The following is a 7,500-nucleotide window of genomic DNA, read 5'->3' on the forward strand; positions in this document are numbered from 1 at the left end:
ACGTCGTGACTCCATGCGGTGATGTCGTGACTCCACGACTCCTAGCGGTGATGTTGTGACTCCACGACTCCACGCGGTGATGTCGTGACTCCACGCAGTGATGTCGTCACTCCACGACTCCACGCGGTGATGTCATGACTCCACGAGGTGATGTCATGATTCAACGCGGTGATGTTGTGACTCCACGACTCCACGAGGTGATGTCGTGACTCCACAAGGTGATGTCATGACTCCATGACTCCACAAGGTGATGTCGTGACTCCACGACTCCACGCAGTGTTGTTGTGACTCCACGCGGTGATGTCGTGACTCCACACTGTATTGTCGTGACTCCACGACTCCACGCGGTGATGTCGTGACTCCACGACTCCACGCGGTGATGTCGTGACACTACGACTCAACATGGTGATGTCGTGACTCCACGACTCCACGAGGTGATGTCGTGACTCCACATGGTGATGTCATGACTCCACGACTCCATGTGGTGATGTTGTGACTCCACGACTCCACGAGGTGAAGTCGTGACTCCACGACTCCACGCGGTGTTGTCGTGACTCCACGACTCCACGCGGTGATGTCGTGACTCCACGACTCTACGAGGTGATGTCGTGACTCCACGACTCCACGAGGTGATGTCGTGACTCCACACGGTGATGTCATGACTCCACAACTCCACGTGGTGATGTCGTGACTCCATGCGGTGATGTCCTGACTCCACGCGGTGTTGTCGTGACTCCACGACTCCACGCGGTGATGTCGTGACTCCACGACTCTACGAGGTGATGTCGTGACTCCACGACTCCACGAGGTGATGTCGTGACTCCACACGGTGATGTCATGACTCCACAACTCCACGTGGTGATGTCGTGACTCCATGCGGTGATGTCCTGACTCCACGCGGTGATGTCGTGACTCCACGACTCCTAGCGGTGATGTTGTGACTCCACGACTCCACGAGGTGTTGTCATGACTCCACGACTCCACGCGGTGATGTCGTGACTCCACGACTCAACACGGTGATGCCGTGACTCCACGCGGTGATGTCATGACTCCACGACTCCACGCGGTGATGTCGTGACTCTCTCGGTTCCAACCTCAATTGGGACCTCATACTTTTCTGACTCGTCAGGCAGTGTGAAGCTCAGCCCCCCCCCCCCTCGCTGAGACCCCCGCAGCGCTGACTCATGGGATGCTGCTCGGACGAGCCGCCAGCCAAGAACACTCAGTTATTCCACCGCTCCACGACCCCCATGAAGATTTAACGCTGGGGGGCAGCTGATGCCTTCAGAGCTCATCAACATGTTCAGAGCAGCGGTGGGGGGGGTTATGGGTGGTTTGGTTGCCATGTTTGAACACCTGAACCCTCATTGATCATTGGTCATTGATCAGAGTCTGAAGGAACAGTTTGATGTTTGATCTACAGACACATCAGCTGTTTGGTTTGATCGCTGAAATCAATCAGTTTATATATAAGACAAGAACGCATCAGCATCCAATCAGCATCCAATCAGCATCCAATCAGCATCCAATCAGCATCCAATCAGCATCTGATGATGCCGTCAGTTGATTGGCTGGCGGGGTGGGGGCGTTTTAAACTGTGTGTTTGTACAGGTGAAGACGTTCATCCTCCTGCCCCCCCCCCCCATCAGCTAACATGCAGCCTCCTGGACCGCAACAATAAGACACCCCCACAAAGACAGGCAGAAATTAGACCAAGCTGACGCCTACGCTCACGCAGAGAAGCAGATCCACACCCGAGTGTGTGTGTGTGTGTGTGTGTGTGTGTGTGTGTGTGTGTGTGTGTGTGTGTGTGTGTGTGTGTGTTTGGGCTAAAAGTCACTCCAACCCGCAATAGCCCCCCCCCCCCCCCCCCGCTGCCTACACGCAAACACATCACTGAGCAGCGAGTCATGAGGCGGGGGGGCCTCAGGGGACAGTGAACACCACCCAGAAGAGGGGGTGGCCCCCTCCCTCAGCATCCAGCCCCAGCAACCCCCCCACCATCAATTAATCAGCAGATGTATTTTTAACTTGATGGACTGTTTAAAAATGCATCGAGCCCCAGATCAGAGGCTGCAGCGAGGAGGGGGGCGACAAAGAGAAACCTCACAGAGGTGGGGGGGACATGGAGAATGAAAGGAGGTCAGAGGAGACCCGAGGGACGTTTAGCACTGGGCTAACCCTGGATGCTAACCCTGGATGCTAACCCTGGATGCTAACCCTGGATGCTAACCCTGGATGCTAACCCTGGATGCTAACCCTGGATGCTAACCCTGGATGCTAACCCTGGATGCTAACCCTGGATGCAGCGTGGTCACAAACATAAGACCTGCAGCGCCTTCCGGTCTGCTGAGTAGTTATGTTGGGGGGGCTCCAGGGCCTGAAGCCAGGCTCCCCCCTGAGGCTAGGCTCCGCCCTGAAGCCAGCGCCTCCGGTCTGCTGCGCTAGTTGTTGGGGGGGCTCCAGGGCCTGAAGCCAGGCTCCCCCCTGAGCAGGCTCGCTGCCCCGGCCCTGACCGCTCCAGCTGCATTGTGGGCCGCCGCCCACACGCACACGCCAGAACACGTAGACGGGGGGGGGTGCGAAGGAGCTGCAGGACCAGTCTTGGCGTGGAGGACAGACGGAACAGCTTCAGCTTCTGCTCTGAAGTCATGTGACCTCAAGCTGCTGCAGGTTGAAACGAGACACGACTCTTATTGTGAAGGTGTCACAGGAACAGGATGTGGTCATCATCACATGATCGCTTTCAGACACATCACAAGGAACAGCAGATCGGACAGAGAAGCCTTCCTCCTCCTCCTCCTCCTCCTCCTCCTCCTCTTCCTCCTCCTCCTCTTCCTACTCCTCTTCCTCCTCTTCCCCTTCCTCCTCTTCCCCTTCCTCCTCCTCCTCCTCTTCCTCCTCCTCCTCTTCCTACTCCTCTTCCTCCTCTTCCCCTTCCTCCTCTTCCCCTTCCTCCTCCTCCTCCTCTTCCTCCTCCTCTTCCTCCTCCTCCTCCTCTTCCCCTTCCTCCTCCTCCTCTTCCTCCTCCTCCTCTTCCTCCTCCTCCTCCTCTTCCTCCTCCTCCTCTTCCCCTTCCTCCTCCTCTTCCTCCTCCTCCTCCTCTTCCTCCTCCTCCTCCTCCTCCTCCTCATCAGCTGCAGTGGAACCGATGAGGAGCTTCGTTGCTCCTGAAGCAGGAGAACTTACTGGGAAGTAGAGCAACAGCGCCCCCAACAAGACGGCCTCCAGCAGCACCAGCCCCGACGTCCGGATGCCCTGGGGGCAAAGACCACACGGCGTCAGGGACCAGCCAGTCCTACCAGTCCTACCAGTTCAACCACTCCTACCAGTTCATCCAGTCTCATCGGTTCTACCAGTCCTGCTAGTTTAACCCATGCAGTCGGTTCTACCAGTCCTACTAGTTTAACCCGTCCCATCGGTTCTACCAGTCCTGCTAGTTTAACCCATGCAGTCGGTTCTACCAGTCCTACTAGTTTAACCCGTCCCATCGGTTCTACCAGTCCTGCTAGTTTAACCCATGCAGTCGGTTCTACCAGTCCTACTAGTTTAACCCGTCCCATCGGTTCTACCAGCGAGGGCGCCATGTGACCGTCAGAGCTAACTGTTGTTGTTGAGTCACATTAGCAAATAACTAAAATATGAGTCATAGTGTTTCATCTGTAAATGTACACTGTTTACAATTAACCTAAACTAACTAAACCTACACAAACTTAAACCAAAACTAACTTAACCTACTTAACCTAAAATAACTTAAACTAAACTAACTTAACCTACTTAACCTAAACTAACTTAACCTACTTAAACTAAACTAACTTAACCTACTTAACCTTAACTTACTTAACCTAAGATAACTTAACCTAACCTAGACTTACTTAACCTAAACTAACCTAACCTAAACGAACTCAACCTAAAGTAACTTAACCTACTTAACCTAAATGTACTTAACCTAAACAAACTTAACCTCAACTAACTTAACCTACTTGACCTTAACTTACTTAACCTAAGATAACTTAACCTACCTAACCTAGACTTACTTAACCTAAACTAAACTAACCTAATCTAAAGTAACTTACTTAACCTAAACTAACTTAACCAACTTAACCTAAACCAACGTAACCTAAACTAACTTAACCTAAACTAACTTAACTTACTTAACCTAAGCTAACTTAACCTAACCTAGACTTACTTAACCTAAACCAAATTAACCTAAACTAACTTAACCTAAACTAACTTAACCAAAACTAACTTAACCTAAACTAACTTAACCTAGTCAACCTCAACTTACTTAACCTAAGCTAACTTAACCTAACCTAGATTTACTTAACCAAAACTAACTTAACCTAAACTAACTTAACCTAGTCAACCTGACCTCAGAAGTTCACTCCTTAGGTTTGATTTTCGTTTTTGGTCCTTCTTATGAGACAGGCACCAACAATTTCTACATTTCCCAGAATGCAGCTCAACACTGTATGTTTGTGATGAAGGGGACCCAGGTGTGTGATGGAGGAGGAGCCTGAAGGACCTCACCTTGTTCCTCCTGAAGCGGTAGACCACCACCATGCAGACCAGGTCCAGGACCACGCACAGACCCTGGAATGACGTCACGGCGAGCCGCAGAGCCCCGCCCTCCTGGACCACACACAGCGCCTCGTCACGGCAGTGCGGGCAGCCCTCGCGACATGGCAGGCACTTACCGGACGCCTCAGAGAACCGGTCTGTGTTTGGACCCGGGTCCTGACCTGAGGACAGACAACGCTTCAGTTTCCTGTCAGACGACTGCCTGACAGACCTTCAAAGCCAACAACCAATCAGAACGCAGCTCTCCTGGAACGGATTGAAGGATCCCATTTGATCATCACACCAAGTGAATTATTAACAGCTCAGTTCATCAGTTAGTAGAACGTGGGCTTCGATGAGCAGATGAGGGTAGAGGAGGACGACACCCTGAAACACTTCCTTCATCAGTCCCAGCAGCAGCGTGCCCTGATAACCTCCTGTCCTCAACGGGTTGGGTCACATGAGTGGAGTGGGAGGAGTTACAGACGAAAAGGACAATGGTTTGAAGACAGATATTAAGAGAGACCGTCACTTTTGCAACAGCCAAGCTTTTCTGTGAAGCATTAAACTTAATCCTCCCAAACCCTATCCCTGATCCCAGTCCTAACCCTAACCCTAGTCCTAAACCTAACTCTAGACTTTACCCCTAATCCTTACCCTAACCCTAATCCCAGTCCTAATCCTAACCCTAGTCCTAAACCTAACTCTAGACTTTACCCCAATCCTTGTCCTAAACCCTAATCCTTACCCTAACCCTAATCCCAGTCCTAATCCTAACCCTAGTCCTAAACCTAACTCTAGACTTTACCCCAATCCTTGTCCTAAACCCTAATCCTTACCCTAACCCTAATCCCAGTCCTAATCCTAACCCTAACCCCAACCCTAGTCCTAACCCTAACTCTAGACTTTACCCCTAATCCTTGTCCTAAACCCTAATCCTAGCCCCCTGGGCCCAGGATCCATTTAAATCGTGTCGTTTTCCAGAAATTTTCTCCTGAAACTTTCAGGGGGGGTTGGAACCTACTTGTGAACCCATTGAGTGCCACGCGGCTGGGATGGTAGAACCCCTTCCGGCACCGACACCTGTACTTGTCCAGGACAAATCCGTGGCCCACGAGTGGGGTGCACTGGAGGGGGCAAAGACAAGCAGAGATTAACAGTGAATCTCATCAACAGAACCATGACCGTAGGAGCCGCTGGGGGGGGGTCGGAGGGGAGTGTTAGTTGGTGGCTCATCTGCTGTGGGAGAAGAACGATGGAGAGACACAGAGAAGAGGGTTAGGGTTGGGTTAGGGGTCAGGGTTAGGGGTCAGGGTTAGGATTAGGGGTTAGGTGTTAGGGTTAGGGGTCAGAGTTAGGATTAGGGGTTAGCGTTACATCTTTATCAATGGCATTTTAAGGTGACCCCACTCCCGGGGAACCCATGCACCTGTGCACTTTGTAGTTCCTTTGAAGGAACCACGTCTGTTGATTCACCTTAAACCTCACCTTTACCCTAACCCATACACTAACCCTAACCTTAATCCCTACCCTAGCCCCAAACCCCTAGCCTTAACCCCTAACCCCTACCCTAACCTTAACCCTTATCCTAACCTTAACTCTAACCCTTAACCCCAACCTTAACCCCTAGCCTAACCCCTAACCCTAACGTTAACTCTAACCCTTAACCCTAACCTTAACCCCTAGCCTAACCCCTAACCCTAACGTTAACTCTAACCCTTAACCCCAACCTTAACCCCTAGCCTAACCCCTAACCCTAACGTTAACTCTAACCCTTAACCCTAACCTTAACCCCTAGCCTAACCCCTAACCCTAACGTTAACTCTAACCCTTAACCCTAACCTTAACCCGTAACCTAACCCCTAACCCTTAACCTTAACTCTAACCCTTAACCCTAACCTTAACCCCTAGCCTAACCCCTAACCCTAACGTTAACTCTAACCCTTAACCCTAACCTTAACCCCTAGCCTAACCCCTAACCCTAACGTTAACTCTAACCCTTAACCCTAACCTTAACCCGTAGCCTAACCCCTAACCCTTAACCTTAACTCTAACCCCTAACCCTAACCTTAACCCATACCCTAACCTTAATCCTAACTTTAACCCTAACCTTAACCCATACCCTAACCTTAATCCTAACCTTAACCCTAACCCATAACCCTAATGGATCCAGAACCACGACCTGTCTGTAGAACTGAACCTCATGTGGACCAATAGGAACCAGCCTGCTGCTGCATGTGGAGGGAGGGTGAACGTGACATGGATGTTCATGAATACTGTATTAGCTCGCATGCTAAGGGAAAAAGAGCACATTTCCTGGGGGGGGGGGGTCTGAGGAGACAAGCTGGACTGAATTCATACTTCATGAGTCACTGACAGCTGCTGAGTCCCCATCTCCAGAGCTCAGCTTAGCAGTCTGGAGTGCTACTAGCTTAGCTTAGCAGTCTGGAGTGCTACTAGCTTAGCTTAGCAGTCTGGAGTGCTACTAGCTTAGTTTAGCAGTCTGGTGTGCTATTAGCATAGCAGTCTGGAGTGCTACTAGCTTAGTTTAGCAGTCTGGAGTGCTACTAGCTTAGTTTAGCAGTCTGGAGTGCTACTAGCTTAGTTTAGCAGTCTGGAGTGCTACTAGCTTAGTTTAGCAGTCTGGAGTGCTACTAGCTTATCTTAGCAGTCTGCAGTGCTATAATCTTAGTTTATAATTCTGGAGTGCTATTATCTTAGCAGTCTGCAGTGCTATTAGTTTAGCTTAGCAGTCTGCAGTGCTATTAGTTTAGCTTAGCAGTCTGCAGTGCTATTATCTTAGTTTAGCATTCTGGAGTACTATTAGCTTAGTTTAGCAATGGAGGAAACAGTTGGCTAGGTCTGAACACGCTCATGGAAACACACCAGAAACACACGACTCAGCACAACAGTGTCCAACAGACACACACACACACACAC

At 50.6% G+C, this 7,500-nt stretch overlaps 1 pseudogene; it reads right to left on the minus strand.

The window, feature by feature from the left end:
- LOC137591704 (metabotropic glycine receptor-like) overlaps positions 1-7,500 on the minus strand; it is a 23,196-nt pseudogene that overhangs the window by 11,230 nt on the left and 4,466 nt on the right.

The sequence above is a fragment of the Antennarius striatus genome, unplaced genomic scaffold (genome assembly GCF_040054535.1).
Source record: "Antennarius striatus isolate MH-2024 unplaced genomic scaffold, ASM4005453v1 scaffold_25, whole genome shotgun sequence".
In the NCBI taxonomy this organism is placed as follows: domain Eukaryota; kingdom Metazoa; phylum Chordata; class Actinopteri; order Lophiiformes; family Antennariidae; genus Antennarius; species Antennarius striatus.